The following is a 16910-nucleotide window of genomic DNA, read 5'->3' as shown; positions in this document are numbered from 1 at the left end:
TAGTAAAACTTGCAATCACTATCATGTAAATAATTTGTAATAATTTATACCTAATTAATAAATTGTTGAACGCAGTACTAAGCTTGGTGTTAATTTAAATGAATAACGAAGAAAAAGATCAAACAGAACAGAAAATTCATTTTTGCATATTAACCCATGTATAAATATGTTTAAAGAGTAAAATGCAAAATTACTACAGAAGTTCTCAATGAAATACAGAGGTAGCAAACAAAAAAAGCAATGGACGATGTTGCAAATAGTTCTGAACAAAAAATAAATTAAAGCATATTCTTCACCCTCACAAGCAGCAATTAATTACTGATTTAACAGATTTGCAAGTAAAGACTGTGGGAACTCTTGGAAATTTCAGAAAATTTTAAAATTAATTTTAGTAATCAGCGAAATGGATAATAAGCTCCGATTAAGTGAGCAGAAATGAATTGACTGACTAGTAGGAAATTTCATTTCTTAGTTCCTGCCGCTTAATTAAAGTGCAATTAATTTAATTCTTTCACTTTATGCTCATCAAAGTAAAGTGTTTTCGTAGATGGCGAATGTTGATTTAAACTGTACTCCACGCTAAGATAAAGAGACTGATTTACGAAAGCAGGAAAGATTGATTTAATTTCTTTTCTTTATTGCGTACTTCATTGCGCTGTGTGTTATTTTAGAAACCGATCATAGAAACCTACACGTGGATATTTGTTGTTCATTAATTATTTCATAAAATTTGCTTCATTCATTCATCAAATAATACGGTTAGATTCGGTTATTTGTTTAAGATCTTTTTCCTTTTTGATATGAATGTTGTTCTTTGTATTTTTCGGTAATATTCAAAGTAGTAATCTCTGATGCACTGATGCAGGCTTTCTTATCTTGTACGAGGGCCATCCAGGAAGTAGATTACGTTTCCGTCTGTGTCCGCTAGGGGCGGGGCTAGCGCGGCCATCTTGGGGTCAGAGCGTTGCGCAGCTCAGTCTGCATCTAGCCGTGCTAGTGAGAGGTTCGTGCTGTGCTCCGTTCAGATACTGTGACGGTTTGAAATGTCTGCGTTAATTGAAAATCCCGCGAGGTGCGCTCAGTAATAAGGTTTCTGACTGCAAAAAACTGTAAACCGATAGAAATCTATCGGCAGCTTCGTGAAGTGTATGGGGACAACATTATCACTGAAGGTGGAGTGCGTCAGTGGGTCATAAGATTTCAAAATGGCCGAACCAATGTTCACGACGAAGATCGAAGTGGGAGACCCAGCATAGTGACCGCCGAACTTCTCGAAAAAGTCGATGCTAAAGTCCGTGAAAATCGAAATTTCACAATAATGGAACTTTCTTTGAGTTTTCCACAAATTTCGCGAAGTTTGTTGCACGAAATCATCAGCGAAAAGCTTGGTTACCACAAGTTTTGTGCAAGATGGATTCCAAAAATCTTGACAGAGGACCACAAAAATCAGCGAATGGCTGCAGCGTTGAACTTTTTGGACGCTTACCATAAGGATGGTGACTCTTTACTCGATCGCATCGTTACTGGTGACGAAACATGGGTGAAACATGTGAACTGTGAAACGAAATTGCAATCAATGCAGTGGGGGCACACAAGTTCTCCCCAAAAACCCAAGAAATGCATGCAAACAATGTCGGCAAGGAAGATGATGGCGACTGTTTTTTGGGACAGAAAAGGTGTAATTTTGGTGGACTTCCTGGAAAGAGGCACTACAATAAACTCTCAAAGGTATTGCCAAACTCTCCAAAAACTCAGAAGAGCAATTCAAAACAAGCGCAGAGGAATGTTGAGCTCTAAGATCTTGTTGATTCACGACAACGCCCGGCCCCACACGGCAAATGTCACTCGTAAAGTTCTTGAATCTTTTAAGTGGGAGTTGTTTCCTCATCCGCCGTACAGTCCCGACCTGGCACCGAGCGACTTCCACCTATTCCCAGCAATGAAGAAGTGGCTGGCTATGCAGCGTTTTGATGACGACGCACAGCTGCAAGAAGAGGTAACGAAGTGGTTGAAGGCGCAGGCGGCCGAATTTTTCGACGAAGGAATTTCCAAGCTCGTACATCGCTACGATAAATGCCTTAATTTGTATGGTGACTATGTAGAAAAGTAGTATTTGAGTGTGGCTTTCATCTGTATATAATAAAATTTGTTTCCTATACTTTGTTTATTTTTTTATTCCAAAACGTAATCTACTTTCTGGATAGCCCTCGTACGTTGACGGAAGACAAACATTTACAAGATATTTATCTTTTTATTTCGTATTTTTTCATATTTACCTTCAGTTTCAACATTTAAATTAGACAGATAATTAGTAATATTAGAGATAATCAATGCAATTTTCATTCGAATTCATCCGGGGCAAAAACTCGGGGTACGGTTTTCCAGATTTGAGTGTAACACTTAAGAGCTGACTAAAAACTAGTAGTAATTAATGATTAAGTATTGCTAATTAATTTTTAATAATGAGAAATATTTTAGTATAAAAGTATTATGCTATGTCCGAATTGCGTTTTGTCGGATCACTTCATTGTGGTCAACGAATTCATTGTGACCAACGCGCCTGTCAATGACTGATGCTTTGCGCACCTTTCAGATGAGAGTAGGATATTGTCTATAGCCAGTTCCATTTTCTGTAAAGAAATTCCCGTTCGCGGATCTGAGAATCTCCTACTTCTCTTTCTTTACCATTAACCTCTCGAAAGGACTTTACCTCGACGATATTGAAGCCCTATGACATAAACACACTATGCATTTACAAATATCCATGCCTTCTTTAGGATTCTAATCGAGGCCAAAGGCAATGACAAACAGCTTCTTTACCACCATGCCAACAGATTGAATATATATTTTAGTAGATAATCTATCAAACAATAAATATTTAATTTGAAGATAATATTGCACTTTGCATGTGCGCTTCTTGCTCAGAAAAGATGCAAATGTTTCGCATCACCGTGTAGTGAAAACTATAATTGCTGTAAGGAACGGAGAGCCAAATGAGCCATTTGAAGTAAATGAGTTTATTGATGGATTGCGTTTGTTCTGACTTCATGCAATGCGTTACAAATTATAAGGAACTAGGTGCCAAATGAAGTGTTTCAAGTAAAATGCTTTTACTCATGGATTGATTTTGGTTTAATTTCATAAGATGAGTTGATTAAAATGTTTTGTCAGGTGGAAAAATATATATTTTAATAGACAGATTTTTCTTTTTGTCGCAGTTTATTCTTTTTTTAATTCGCGTGCCTGTTCACAATTCTTTAAATTATTTCGGATAAGTTAAGGTTTTTCTATTTGATTACCGTAATAAAATTTATTACTTGGCAGATGCACACAGCTTGAAACTTTTCTTCTTTTTGTTTAACTTCCTCCTGAGTACAGACAACTATACACAGAAATAAACTAAAATAAGGATTATTATATGCTTGATACTCTCGATCTTAGAATCAAAACTAGTCTACTCAGTAACCCTAGAAGATCGTCGAACGACGTTTCCTTCCATCTGACTCCTTAGCTAAACTCTTCGCAACCAAGGTAATACCAAAATAAAATTGTTTATTACACGTTGACCTAACTATAACACAAACTGAAAAACATTTACAGAATGAAAACTCCGTTAATTTGCGTGTAGGCACTAACATAGGTTTTAGTTAAATCAAATGTACAATACAAAATTAGGAAAGCCTTCCTAAACTTTAGCTATATCTAACAAAGCGCTCGTGAAGAAATCGCAGCGAGTAAAACGTTGTCGACAAGCTCAATGAAAAGAAAAAATTATTTTTGTTTATATTCCAAGTTCTCCACAATTTAAAAGTCGATAGATTTCACATCATTAGTGGTCTCAAACTAGCGGCGGCCTATGAAGCAATTTTACACAGCTCGCGAATACATTTCTCTTAAATTAATTGGCATTAATTATTATATAAAGAATGTGAAGAAGCAGTTTTAGATTTTCAATGATTTGGAGTCCAAATTTACATTATTTTTATTAGCAAACACGGCTGATTAACACTTTAAGATTTTAACGGTCGTCCATAATGGTTTGTTAAGGTTTTTCATCGCTCTCGCTGAGCTCGTAGTCTAATCTGCTGTTGCACTCCCTCTTACTAACCTATTTATTTTTGTCTTTTTGCCTTTTCCTGATGAAGTGTTAAGTGTCGGCATACATTTTTCTAAAACATTATTTTTGTCTGTCTATTATTAACGATTTGTTAGTAATATTAACTTATATTATTAATTAAATATCATGTTCTTCGCACTTTCGCCGCACAAAATTCAGCTGAATAACAGAATCACAAAATATTTAAAAACAGCCTATCTTTAGGATTTCGAATATACACTCTCGTGCGCTGCAGATAGCAATGTTTTAATCCTCACAGTGCCACCACTATTCAATTTCAAATCATTGAGTTTGTTAAAAATTCATTAAAGTTTGAAAAATATAAAATTCGAAGCTCAAAATTCGGGCTTTCAGGTGGAGGACTACATTATTCAAAATTTTATAGTCCTAGGTAACGGAATTTTCTCACAGTGCGACAAAAATACGTACATTCTTTCAGATTCTTCATTATTTTATCTTTTAAAAGTAATACAGAGCGACATTATTTCGGGGCAACAATTTGAAAGTAATTCAGAAATTTAAAGTGATACTCCGCCGAATCTCGTTTCGGAAACTAACAGCCCATTTGAGGTAATGTCCTTTAGAGTTAATTATTAAATAACAATAATCTGAAAGGTTTCAGAATTTTAATTACGTCCAAAGGGGCGTTTTTTTTAACCTTTGGTGTGTTACCTTTATTTATTAAATATCATGTTCTATGTACTCAAACGATAAAATTCAGTTCAACAGAAATATCGAAAAATAATTTTAAAATGAGCATATCTTTAGAATTTACGATACAGAGTCTCGCGCACTGGAGATAAAAGTGGTTTTTTTTCGTACAGTGTTGCTATTGCTCGTTTTGAAATCGTTTAGGTTTTCAGTCAAAAATTCATGGAAGCGTTACAAAATATGAAATCGATAATAAAAGAAATTTCAAATTCAAATTAAGGCTTCCACATGCCCATATTCTATGGAAGATTACGTTATTAAATTTTGATTTCTCTAGGTACCGTCGTTTTATCACAATGCGAGGAACATACATATATTCATACAGATTCTTCGTTATTTAATTTCTTTAAATATACATATAATATTTGGTGGCAACAATTTGAAAAGTGATTCGCCGTTTATAGTTTTCAACTTAAAATGTAAAATTAATAGTCCTTTAGAGAAAATTGCCCCTTTGGACTAAAAAGCAATAAATTATACTATAAAACTACGCAAACACTAAAATACAATCAAATAAACACAAGTCAATTTACGATAGGTTTTGACGCAAATATTGTAAGATGATAACTTTTTTCCTGAAAACTGTGTTCGTGTTATAAACGAAGAATATAATTAAAATATATGTATTCGGCTTATTACTTAATTTATGTGTTAGTTCGTTTTTCCTTATGAAATATTTTCGAAAATATAGATTCCTGTTACATGCGAAGCCATTTTATAATCAGGCTTTGCTCGGTTTTAAGTCGCTGAATAAATCAGTTTATATTCCGAGTTTGAACTTAGAGAGGAAGTCAATGTATTGTAGCCGAGAACTTCCGAAACTCTCGTGTAAAGATTAACTCTCATTGAGCATGAAAGAATTAAGGTGACATCTGAAATGAGTTTTAAAGGAACTATTGACTTTAAAATTTCCGTTTAATCCACGAAAGGCTAAGTTAGATTGAAATATATTAGGTAGCCTTTCAAAGGAGTAGTGTATTAGAAACAAAAAACTGAGACATAATAGAATAAATAAGTGTTGATAAGAAACCTTGAAAGAACAATTATTTGCTGTAGTGTAAACTAATAACAAAACCGAGATGCAAATATCGAGGAAAAGCAATTAATATTATTCTATGTCTTATTTAATAAAACTCATATTTAAGATAAATCTTAAAAATACTGTCACATTTATGAATACTAGAATTGCTTATTGCTACATTTGCTGAAATGAGTTTGATATAAAAATCTTTTAATTCGCATTTTTATTTGTTCATTTCCGTCACTTCGATACTGAATGGAATTTTAAAATGACGTTATGATGTTTTAGAGAGAATTTTGAATAAAATATGTTGAGCATATTTATTTTGTCATTTTGAATAAATATTGAAAAGAAATAAGAAACAAATTAAGATTTAGTATTTTAACTTATGATGGTCCTCTTTAAAAGCAATGTACCAAAAATTAGAAAACACTTATTGCTGGATTCGGCACTGAAGCAATGACGTTTTTCATAGCATAAGCTCACTGATACTGCTTTTGTCTGGTATATAATCTTCTCTAAACAGAAATATTAAAAGAATATCCCAGAACATTACGCTCAGCATAACAAGATACTATTTAAAGCTCCTGTAGAGCAAGGTAGAATTCTGTTCTACAGATACACCGATTATGTGTTCGACTCTCAGTCGAAGTTCAGATTTACAATAGCATCAACATTCCTCAGCATCAGTAAGACATGAATGCTTTATTCAATAGCCATTTGAAACAAGGTGTTCACTAACATTTAAAAATAGATATTTAATAAAAACATTTTAATTTAAGGAAAAAATTAGAAAGCTTTCAGATTTTATATTACATCCAAAGGGACAGTTTTTTTTCCTTTACATATGTTACCGTGAAAGACTGAAATTGGAGAATGTCGACTTTCACTGGAGAATGTCGACTTTCACTGGAGAATGTCAACATTCACCAAATACGTCGGTGAAAGATCGAATATTGCATTACATTCTTGTATATTCGGACCCTCACCGGTTATGTCGACAATCACAGATATGCTTTGATGTAGGTCGAAAAGAGAGGATTATATGTACACGCTGCCATTGCAAAAAGAAGATTTCCACAAATAAATGCAGTCGTAAAAGCAAGGGCCTCTTGTGCAATTCAAAGTGTCATAATAGTTTAATTTGTTGCAATAAATAAGATTTGAATCACATAATTTAGTAAATTTTTAACTTCTATTATTTTCCTTTCTCATTTTGAATGTACTGTGTGTTTTTAAGTTATGTTCTTAAGTTCTTATTTTAAGTCTCAAGTGCGTTTTTTCGTCACTGAATTACGGAGAAGAAAATATAATATTCTTATATGTTCAACATTCACCATTAGTACATGGTGAATGTCGACATTTACCTGTGTAAGTCAGAAATAAGAGTATTTGGGAAATATTTCGGACATACACCAAACGGCTATGTGAATGTTGACATTAACCGGTGAAAGTCGACATTCTCCAGATTTCGATGTTTCACCGTATAACACATATACAACACGTATCGAGATAATTTGGGCTAATGTTCTTTTGGGCTAAAAATCTTCTAAAACAGCCTATTTTTAGAATTTCTGATAGACAGTCTCGTGCTCTGGAGACAAAAATGTTTTTTCCCATGCAGTGTTGCCATTGCTCGCTTTGAAATCATTACGTTTATTAAGCGAAAATTCGTGGAGGTCTTACAAAATATAAAGTACTCAATAAAATATATTCGAAATTAAAACTTCGAGCTTCCAGCTGTCCATATTCGGTTGGAGGACTACGTTATTCAAAATTTGATGGCTGTAGGTACAGTTGTTTTATCACAATGCGAGAAAAATGCACACTTCCATGAAGATTCTTCATTATTTAATTTCTTTAAATGTAATAAATACAGGGCGATAATATTTTATGGCAACAATTTGAAAAGGATTCAAACTTTGATAGTGATTCAACGCAAAATCTCGTTTTGGGACTAATAGTGTAATAATTTTGGGACTAATAGACTTCTGGACTAACGCTCCTTTGAGCTAAAAATTATTTACATATATAAAATAACAAAACAGCTTGAGAGGTTAAGGAAAGGTACAGAACTTAAACTAATTTGATATGTCAAATAAGAGAAATTCTACAAAGCAAACTGAAGCTTCATCCGAAAGGAGTAGCTGTAAAACATACAAAACAAGTATTTAAAGCTACCTACTTTTCTATCTTTTCATCGTTCTTCTAAACGTCGTTATTAGGGCGATTTGCATATGCACCGTAATGTAATCATTTGCGTGTCCTATCAAGGTCTATTCATGATACAAATTTCAAGCTTATTGGATACTTTCTTCTTTTTATTGCATTATATTACATTATTACTATAAAAGAATATTATCTCTCATGATAAAAAATCCCAAGACTGAAGTAAAATCGGAGTTAGATTCTAGTTTATTTTTCACTAGGAAATGAGTGTAAAATAAAATGAAGCATGTCAGAATAAAAAGGCAGAAAATTGCTAATTAATAAAACTAAGCATAAATTACAGCATGAAATTAAATAATATAATATGTATTAAACATCTATACTAAGTTTATGTTAGTATACTTAATTTCACTTTATTTTATGATGTTTTTGGTTTGAAGATTATGATGTTGTTACATCATTTATAGTAAATTTTATGAATGATTTTATTATAATGTTATTTTATTTAATAAATTTGAAATAGAAACTAAAGGCATAAAATCATAGACTTAATTATATAGGATGTTTTTACTGTAATGCTTTTAGTTTTTTTTTATGAAAAACTTATAATAAAATGAATGATACTCAAAATGAACTTTAAAAAATTTGGTACTTTCTGTTATGCACCTGCCTCGCATTTGTGTGTGTGCATTATTTTGTTATGAACCTGCTATGCATTTCGGTGCGTGCGTGTGTGTGATTAGACAAATGGTTTTGTCCCCAGATGGCATTATCGTTGGTCTTGGAGTGTGTTTGGCTTCTTTTTCACTGCCGCCAAAAAGCGTACAGGTGCATAATGGAAAAGTACCAAAAATTTCAATATTCTCAAATTTTATATTTTATATTTTTAAAAAATGACTCTAAAATTCCCTGCAAAACTAAATTTAAATTAACGTTTTAATATCTAACAATATATTGTTAATAATATTTTACTTTATCCCTTGAAATTGTGTTGGAAAGGAGCAAAGCGTACTGCAAAATCAATACAATCGAACAGTTCTTTGGAATACTACAACGTTCATGCACAATCTCTTCTAGACGGAAAGACTGGTGAAAGTTAGCTACTTAAAGATGTTGCATTATCGACCTGAATTCTATGCGATTTATCACTTGAAAAATCGACCGAATTGTCAATTCACAAATCGGGTTTTACTTTGCGAACATGCAAGAGTGATATGTGGACAAGCGTCTGCAAAGAGAAATGAACAGACTTTTATCCCATACTGTTTCTAATGCAAATGAGGAAGGTGAGTTAAATTGTTCTTAAATGGTCAGATGTATAGCAAAATCTTCTTAAATGTATAGTAAATATTGCATAAAAATATTGATTTTATGGCATCAAATGAATATGCTTGAGATTTAAAAGCAAAAGCATAGCTTTCAGTTACTAGAAGTATTCTGATTTTGCTCGAATTAAGGAAGGATTCCTTCTAAGGACTGAATTATATATATTTTGGCAAGGACCACAAGGCGTGTCTACTGAAGGAAAGCCTTGTCTTCGTGGAAGACGTTTTAAAGAAAATTGGTTCATGGCTACATTTAATATTAGGAAAACTATAAAATTCCCATGCACCCAACCTTTTCATTTGGATTTGAACCCATTCTTAACTACCAGCCATCAGCAATTTTACTTTTCGGATGCTGGCGGATGATTTTCATCTCTGATTTTAATATGCTTTTTCATGTTTAATGTGATTAAGTGAACCATATTTCAGTCTCATTAAATTCGCCATATTTATGCAGTATTTTTACGATATAAATCAAGAAAGAGTTTAGGACATAAAACGTCTGTGGTAGCTATATATGATTCTCATTTATACTTTGTAACGTTCCAATATGTGAATCTAACCAATTATTATGATCTAGATCTTTACTGTCACTTCTTCTTTCCGTTTCGCTGGCAGAATGCAAATCAGGTTAAGGATATTTAAGATGAGGCTATCGGATTGTAAGATAGAGCGTGTTTCGACCTCACGGGGCCACGTTACTAAGTTTTGCTAGCTGAGGTAAGATTATATTATTAGGTTTTGTATTACATTGAAATTGATGCACCAGTGAGAAATTTGAGAAGGTTATTTTGTAATCTTCTGAAGTCTTTGTCGTCATCTTCAGACGAGCGATAATTCGCTCCAAGTCTGCTCGGAAAATGGATACGAGTTTGTACTACCAAAAAATACCAAACTCTATAACTTTAGACATTTTATTTTGTAATAGAATGAAATTATAAGTTGTTTTGCATTATTTTAGACTAAACCTTTTCTCAGCTTCTGCTTTTCATTACATTTATTTATTACTACTTAATAAATAGCTTGGCTAACGAAACACGCTCTCAATAAACTCAGAGATTCACCCGTTTAAATAAGCACTTCACTTAACTTTAAATTTACATCCTGGCGAGAGAATGTGAGGGGAAGTTGAGAAGTTTAGAAAAAGATATCAACTTTTAATTTTTTTTTTTAATTTGAAAGGTTTCAAATTTAAATTACGTCCAAAGGGGCGTTTTTTGTTAACGTTTTGTGTGTTACCTTTATTTATTAAATATCACTTAAACCATAAAATTCAGTTCACTAGCGATGTCGCAAAATAATTTTAAAATGAGCATATCTTTAGAATTTCTGATACACAGTTCCGCGCCCGCTTGAGATAAAAAGTTCTTTTCCCCCGCCGTAGAGTGTTGCCATTGGTCGCTTTTAAATCGTTGAGTTTGGAATACGTATAAAACCAAAGTAAGCTTATTATAATATTCATTTCCGTTTTATGATTAAATTACATGCATGGTTCTTCAGCTAAGCAATCTCTTATTTTCTGCAAAATAAGAGGAAAGCTTTTGCTCAAGATTGTTAGTTAAAATTTTCTTCCGGTTCATTACGGCAACACATTTTCGCCGCCGTTAAGACGGAGGGGCATAAAATTTAATGATGCACTTAACTTACAAATTAGCCTCGGATGCATTTCCGACTGCTGGTGACAAATTTCCTTATCTATGTCTTAGTTTGTTTGAGGCATTATACGCTAAAAGAATTCATAGGCAAAAATAGTGAAAGAATCAGCGAATTATGAAAATGTGTTATTGTCCCCAAAGAAAATACTACTTCTTAGGCCAAGAACAATATTTAAAAGAAGCTTGCAAATAGTGTATGATATTTTAAAAATAATTATAATCTTTGGTTGAAAGATTAATGTTTGTTTAAAACTGTTGGAATAAATTTGTTTTACTGATTTGAGGGATTTATAACGTTTAATGTTTCTCTTTTATTACATGACTGTAGTGAAAGCAAGATAACATCTCATTGGCGTTAATGTAACTTAAGATAATACAGAACATTACACATTTTTATACACTAATCATGAAACTATTACTTAAATGAAGCGCACATTAGTAAAGGATGAAAACAATTAATTAGAAGGACCGGTAATTGGCAATGACCTATTTAAAAGTTAACTACGTTTAAGTGATAATACGGCAGTCCTACAAATTGCAACGTCTTCCAATTCCTCGCAAACTTCATTCAAAACGCTAAGGAATTTACTGCCTCTTATTTCAAATCTCATCACGTTAAAACCGCTTATACGCGTTTGATAAGTCCAATTTCGTATTATATATGCCACTGTGAAAGACCGAAATTGGAGAATGTCAACATTCACCAAATACGTCGGTGAAAGATCGAATATTGCATTACATTCTTGTACATTCGAACCCTCACCGGTTATGTCGACAATCATAGATTTGCTCTGGTGTAGGTCGAAAAGAGAGGAATATATGTACACGTTTGTCATTTCAAAAGAAAGTGTTCCACAAATAAATACAATTGTAAAAGCAAGGGCCTCTTGTGCAATTCAAAGTGTCATATTAGTTTAACTTATTGCAATAAATAAGATTTGAATCACATAATTTAGTAAGTTTTTAAATTCTATTATTTTCCTTTCTCAGTTTGAATGCACTGTTTGTTTAATGTTCATAAGTTCTTATTTTAAGTCTCAAGTGCGTTTTTTCTCGACTGAATTACAAAGAAGAAAATATAATATTCTTATATGTTCAACATTCACCATTAGTACATGGTGAATGTCGACATTTACCGGCGTAAGTCAGAAATAAGAGTATTTGGAAAACATTTCGGACATACACCAAGAGACTATGTGAAAGTTGACATTCACCGGTGAAAGTCGACATTCTCCAGATTTCGGTGTTTCACCGTAACATATACATGAAATGAGCGAAAACCATTATGATAGAGTAAATAGAGAATTATAAGCATCAATGCGCCAAGTTGTTTTAGCGTTTCAGAATTATAGTCTTAAAAATATTTTTTGCTCGCGTGTCATTATTGAGTTTGTGGCTAAGTATTGAAATTGAAGAAATTTTAACATAGTAAATAATTAATGTATCAGATCGATGGTATTTTATAGAATTCAATTTGCTTGTAATTTTTCGCAGCGATATCTATGATTGTTTTACGTGGAACTATTTTAATTTTAATTATGGCGTTTACTATTTCTTCAGAGTGAAATGTAGTTTGATGTACAAAAAGTGTTCTTAAAATAAGATTGTAAACCAAACTTTTAAAACGATATTTAAATCTGCATACATACTTAATATGCATCAAGAGAGTATTATCCATTAGGACTAACACCACGTTAATTGTTAATTTCCCTATAGAGGTAGTCATCTTAGAAATCTCATTCTCAATACCGTTATCAATCGTTTTCTCAGAAATACTGGTCACTTTCAGATGTGTAGTCTTAAGGGAGATGGTATATTTATAATTCAAACCTAAATGTAAAGATTTTATTGTATGGCAAGCACTCATTGATATCAATAGATATATTTCTTTATCACCCATGAATTACTTTTATACTTGTATTATCATATTATTGATAGCAACAGCATTTGCTGGGGTACCTAAAGAATAAATCACTGCTAAGCTATAAGAGCTCTACACTGTGAGTGCAAATAATGAATAAAATTAATCGAAAGCAGCAACGCATGCAAGTGACAATTCAGAAGTTAAAGCAAAGTTAATTTGAATTAACGCATTTCGGTTCCTAAAAGCGAACTATTAGAATTACCTTTATTGTATTTTAGACAATTCTCTTTGTACTTGGTCCTACAATCCTGTACTATGGAAGGAGTAATTCAGCTCTATTTTGAGAGTAAAGCTCTCAAAGAGATGGGAACACTTGCTTGAGAATGTTTTAGTAGCCTTTAATTACTTAGCGTGGCATGACTAATTACTACATGACAAATAACAAGGAGTTTTGAATAACAGCTTTAAGCTGCATGAAGTACTGAATGCTTTTTTATTTCCCATTTAGAACAATGGCTGTCACAAATTGTTTATAGCTTTTTATATGCATAATCTAAGCTCAAATGCAAAATAAATTTTGATTATTTTCTTGAGGAATTCCATGCTTTCAAGTTAGGTTCCTAGCATTACAAATGGCAGATAAACACAATAATAAGTTCACACAGCTTCATATGTAAACACTCAGGTATTTTATAATACTGAGCAGTGATAAATACTGTAGCATTCCATTGTCTCTTTCTTCTAAATTTCTACTTGTTTTTCATATGCATGCATAAAATTCTGAAACTTTTTACTTAGATTTCTTCGGTGGTCTTATTTATTTTCGACTTCAAGAATAGTATTTATATAGTCTCTTCCCCGATAGCAGTTTGAAAGACCGACCTCTCGATCCTATTTCGACAATTTTCGTCGTATCACTGTTGGAAAAGGTCAAAAGAATTTCATAATATAACTAACCGACCAATTGCTTGTACTTTTTTTCCTGTTATAATTTCGAGATGTGTCCAGATTATAAACAAATATTTTTAAATAGCATATTTTCACTTGTCACAATTAAAAAAGGTTTCTGAACAATGTCATGCGAATTTTAGTTGTCACTTATAATCTAAATTACACTAGAAATAATTAAAAATGAAGCATGATTTGTTTTCGGTTTTTCCCCCATGTATTTACAAATATTGTTTTTAATTTAGAGCTTCCGTAATGAGAAAAACAGGCAAAAGTATTTAAAGAAACTTGTACTGTTGGATATAATTAGGTTTGGGAGCTTATCATATGCTTTATACAAAATGTCGCATTAGTTTAACAATGTCAAGAAATAAATAACTTTAAAATTATTACCGAGTCTTTAACACCTGACATCAGGTTTCATGTACACATTTTGCGTCAGTCAATCATGTCACCGTAGTGACAGATTTTGTATGTTTTGGTTATCCGCACTTTAGAAAAAAAATCATAAGTACCAAACAAGAGAGGAAAGCCTCTTAAGTGATTAAATACAGCAATCTAAACACGACTAAGACTTTTTTCCTATGGCAGTCTATACAATGAGCATAAATATTTTCGCGCTTTCGGAACGATGCTTCATTGTTCCTGAGGCGCTTTTGATGAAAACATAGGATTTTTAGTATTCTATCTGAGCATGAAACCATGCAATAGAGACAATACAATATACAGAGTGATTCTAAATTGTTTTTACAGATTAAGAGGGTGATAGTACTCATCCAGATGAACAATAATTACCATAGAACATAGGGTCGCATTCCACTCTGAGAAGCAGAAAAGAGGAATATTAGAATTCCAACCTGAACTTAACCAGTGTTGGGAGAGCGAATGAATGAGACCAAAAGTTGCGCAATTAGTTTTGTGAAAACTTATATAAATAGTTTTAGTGATAAAGCATAAAGCCGATAAAACTAAAGATAGTGCATAAAGCCGATAAAACCAAAAACCTTGCGTTCGAATGTTAATTCGAGGTTCGCAAGGTCTCAACCTCGAAAATGATTGCAGCAAGTTAATAAATCCCTTCGCCATCATCTATCCTGTCCTCCTGGACATACGGTGCTGCGCTTATTTATTCATCTTGAAGTGCCCTTCTATGGGACACGAAGTGTTGATAGCCTGAACACAGCATGAACTTTTCATGCTAATCTCGGCATACGGAAGTTGTAGTTAGTTGATAATGTTCATCCCTTGATTAGATAATTAACTTGTTGCAATCGTTTGCTAGGTTGAGATCTTGCAAACCAAAGATTGTGTTTTGCAAAACAAAGTTGAGTGTTTGCGATGAAAGTCTGATCTCGATTTAGCACTCGAAAGCCAAGTTTTCAGTTTTATCCTCTTTGTGCACTCTGAGTATTTCACTAAACTGATTGCGCAGCTTTTGGTCTCGTTCATTCGCTCTCCCGACACTGTTGTAAGTTAAGGTCGGAATTCTAATATTCCTTTTTTCTGCCTCTCAGAGTGGAATGCGATCCTGTGTTCTATGGTAATTATTGTTCATCTGCATGAGTACTATCACGCCTCTTAATTTGTAAAAATAATTTAGAATCACCCAGTATATCATTAATATACGATTTCGGACATTATATACAAAGTTGCGGTATGAAAAATACAAAAAATGATGAAAAATAGGGTAAAAAAAACATGCAGGAATGTAAAATAAACAAAAAAATAAATATTTCTATAAATTTAGGAAATATATTATCGTAATATCCATTTTAACCTCTTAGCCTACACGATATCTGCCAATTACGCGAGCTATGGTAAACAAGAAAGTACGTCGCGCGCCGTGCCATTCAGCCGTGTACCCGAACTGGCGCAAAATGTATACTTTTCATGACATATATATTTCAGTGTAACGAAAGGAATTGCGAAATAATAAACAATGTTTAAGTACAAATAGTAATTTTAAGACGTCTAGGGTCTAAACATAATAGATTGATCAGTTGACAAAAATAATTGCATGATGGGTAAAAGAGTTTGGCATGATGGGTTTAAGAGTTTGGCATGATGGGTATAAGAGATTTTTAATTCTTTATACGAAATTATATTTGAAACGTGTGAACGTAACGAAGCTTTCGGGGAAGTGAAGTAACAGATCATCCAGTTTCATTAAAAACAACTGAAAAAAAAAAAAACAAAATACTGACGTTACAATCAAAGGAAAAATATTCGATTTAGAATAACTCCAATCGCTTGTTCTCATAATAATACGGCATTGTATGCGCAAATTCCTCACCACGAGTCTAGAGAGAAAACTTCTGTACCACGAGTCAGACTCATGGTTTTTGTTTATGGCACAAATTCTTTACCACGAGTCAGATTCGTGGTTATAGGCCAAAGGGTTAATTAATACGGCTTTGAGTGTTATCCGCGGTGGTTTTAAGTAAATGTTGGAATGCACTACCTCTCAATTTGCCGGTCGGCTGTGTAGGGTTCCTCACTTTTATTCTATTAAACTAATTGTTGAGGAACTTAGTGAACAGCTAAGCGAATAATTGCTCAAGTCCAAGAACAGAAACGTAAACTCAAGAAGATTTAATTAACCTTTATCTGCTCTAAATGAAGATGCACAGTTGGCCCCTTTACTCATCGCGTACAGCAAAGCCTCCACTTGGGCTTAAACTCAAAATATAAGAAATACGGATTAACTAAAGATATTTAGCCGAAGCTAACACAATTCTAAACTAGTTGGCTAGTAATATTAAATTAGCCAGCGAAGCTATCAAAAGCACGCAATACGGCCGAGTGTAGTAACAGTTAGATAGACGTAGCCAAAGGCAAATTCGCGCTTTTCAGGAATCCTAACTCTCTCAGGCGAAGTCAGTGGAAACTGACTTAAATACTACTCTACTCCTCATTTGCATTTAACGCCATTCTAAAACCTCATTCTGGTAAGGAATTGTAAGCTGAAGCTAGAAGAGATAGGAAAGTGGCATAAAGTTAAAATAGCTGTTATAGAATTAAAATATACCTAAAATAATATAAAATTAAAATAAATAAGTTATAAAATTAAAATATACAGTACAACTTACCTACTATTATT

At 33.0% G+C, this 16910-nt stretch overlaps 1 protein-coding gene across 3 annotated transcripts in view; it reads left to right on the top strand.

Moving 5' to 3' along the window:
- The window catches only part of LOC118184571 (diuretic hormone receptor-like), a 413066-nt gene that overhangs the window by 171944 nt on the left and 224212 nt on the right, over positions 1 to 16910 (top strand). The window lies entirely within an intron of this gene.

Source organism: Stegodyphus dumicola, chromosome 6, assembly GCF_044657685.1.
Source record: "Stegodyphus dumicola isolate Sdum_Otavi_A_Nest chromosome 6, ASM4465768v1".
In the NCBI taxonomy this organism is placed as follows: Eukaryota; Metazoa; Arthropoda; class Arachnida; order Araneae; family Eresidae; genus Stegodyphus; species Stegodyphus dumicola.
Note: the sequence above shows the minus strand (reverse complement) of the source record. Positions and strands in the feature narration are given on the sequence as shown.